Consider the following 2746-nt stretch of genomic DNA (forward strand, 5'->3'; position numbering starts at 1 on the left):
ATCAACTCGTGGCCTCAATATCCTCTCCCGACGTAAATGCAATTCCCTGCGAATCAATACAGCGTCCTCACCTACAGGATCCTCTATAAATGGACACGCCATTTTGGTCTCTGCATGACGGAAACGTGTGCAATCTATGAATGTACTGAAAGATTAAATGAGGTATTAAACACCTTTCACTTTAAAAAGGGGCGGAGACCCGGAGGAAACTCTGAGTTTCCCGAACAAAACCTGCTCCCCAGCAGGTTAGGTTCACAGAGTAAGTTGCCATAGTAACTGACTCTGAGTTTAGATTACCTCTCTTTGTGAAACGGGTTTAACTTACCCCGCTTTCACGGGTTTAAGTTACCTCCGTTTCTGAAACCGAAAACTTCGAGTTTCCCTCATTTCGGGGTTAACAAACTCTGAGCCTTCTTGAAATAGGCCCCAGGTTGGCACCCGGTGTCCATCACCAATTTGGAGTGGCTAAAACAAAACCAAACAAACAAAGACTAACAAATTGTCCATCTCCAGCTGTAACATAATAATTCCTTTCCCACAAGGTGAAAGAGATGATGAAGACAACGCTGGACAGGGACAGCCAGATCCAAAAACACAGTTCCATACATTCCACAGCCCATAGTGTATCAGGCTGCAGGCTCTTCCACCATGACATCAATACCAGGCTAAATCTCCAACAATCATTTAAAGTTGTGAAAATGATTCATCTCCCTGGACAAATAATTCCATGGGTTTGGCATATTTAAGTCTTTGAAATCATAAAACCATTTAGCATAAGTTCCTACAAATTTTCTAATGGATCACAACAAGAAATGTTTAAAATGTTTTTGATGTGCAAATGGAGAATCAAGAGTTGTTTGATTGAATCTTACGCAGTGTTTAATGTTGTGTTATATTTGCCAAATTCCGGCAAAGTGTCGTTTCCAAAACTGAGAAAACAAGGCAACACTATCCTGGAAAGAACTGCCATGATTCATGTTTTCTATACACAAATGAAAACAGGAGAGCAAGTGATGCTGTCCTGTGTATATGTGTGTACTGCTGAGTGTCACAACATTTACAAATCTGAACATCTTGGTAGTTTCATATGAGGGGGGAGATATGGTACATGCATCTCATATATATATATATATGTGTGTGTGTGTGTGTGTGTGTGTGTATATATATATATAGGTGTATATGTAGGTGCAAATGCAGAACATAAAATAGCCCTTCATTGTAACAGGGTGTCATCATTTACAAGAAAACTGCAAAAATGATTAGAAGAGAATACAGCCATAAAGATAACAAGGAAAGGAGAAAATATGGTTCTACTAAGTTTCCAAAACGCTTTGTTTGCTGTCCACAAATTTTTTTTTATATATTTAAAATATAGTTAGATTTTACATATACAAATGTGTTTTATTTGTGTTGCTGTTTTTTAAACAATATTTTCTCACAGCATTTTAGAGCTCTGAAAGATCACAATGTTAACGCATATAACTTAATTGCACCATCTGGCATGTGCTGTACAGTATGTAAACAAACACAAGTGAGTGAACTGGAGCAGCAGCACATTCCTCATTCCATTAAAAACATTCTGTAACCACTTCGCCCTACTGCTTTCTGAGCACTCTGTTTATTCTAACAGGGTATTAACACCAGGTCCCCATATTTTACCGTGGCTCTCCAAGGTAAAATATGGGGACCTGCCCTGTAGCTGTTATGATACAAAGCAGAACACAGAAGGAGCCTGAATGTATGCAAAGTCAAAGAAAGCTGGTGACGGGAAGCACATACACACTTCAATTAATCAAATAATTGTTTAGTTAAGCGATATACCAAACAAACCCCCCAAGTGTTCTGTGTTCCTTCTGTACATTTCTAATGTGAAGATTTGCAATTTTTCTGCAGTGAACATCTTTGGGTTTGGGACTGTTTGTCATACAAACACAGTATAAAAATGTCACTGTGGGCTCTGAGAAATGTGATTTTTCACTCTTTTCTGACTTTTTAAAGATTAAACAATTCACAGATTAATTAAAAATAAAAATCAATAGATTAATTGAAAATTGCAGTCCTTCTTTCCATTCTTATTGCACCTGTATTGCTATGTTTAGCCAAAGGACATTAACGGTAATAGCTTTCAACTCTCAAATGTATGCTAACATACAGTTTACCTATGACAACTTGTGTTCATGTGAAACACGGTACTGTATGCAGTTCATTACGTTTGCCTGACAAAAAGCCTATATTTTAAATTAAAACAGGGGAAGCTTTGGTTTATGAATGGTACAGGTGCCAGACCTGCTGTTTTTTCCCTGCTCTTTATGCTAAGTAATAAATTCCTTAGAAGTGATCCTTAGATGGGATGGAACCACAGGCAGTCAGCATTTCTCATATGTGCCTCTTTGGATACACATGGAGTCATCTGCTGCTATCAGTCAGAAGTATACTACAATCCCAAATCAGAAAAAGTTGAGACGGTATGTAAAATGGAAACAGAAAATAGTGACATGTAAATATCTGTGTTCTGTATTACACTCAAAACAATACAGCAGCACATTAAGTGTCTCTTGGCAAGACACTGAATCCCCAAGTTGCCCCCAAATGGTTAGAATCTATACTGGGGACAGGTTGGGACTTCAGGCAGGCCAGTCCAGCACTCAAGCCCTTTTCCTTGACAGCCAGGCCTTGGTAATGTGCACTATGAGGTTTTGCATTGTCTTGTTGAAATATGCATGGGTGTCCCTGGAAAAGATGTCCT

The 2746-nt window shown here is 38.6% G+C and overlaps 1 protein-coding gene across 12 annotated transcripts in view; it reads right to left on the reverse strand.

Moving 5' to 3' along the window:
• LOC109965182 (teneurin-3) overlaps positions 1-2746 on the reverse strand; it is a 620836-nt gene that overhangs the window by 274061 nt on the left and 344029 nt on the right. The gene's annotated exons all lie outside the window — the stretch shown is intronic.

The sequence above is a fragment of the Monopterus albus genome, unplaced genomic scaffold (assembly GCF_001952655.1).
Source record: "Monopterus albus unplaced genomic scaffold, M_albus_1.0 scaffold97.1, whole genome shotgun sequence".
Classification (NCBI taxonomy): Eukaryota; Metazoa; Chordata; class Actinopteri; order Synbranchiformes; family Synbranchidae; genus Monopterus; species Monopterus albus.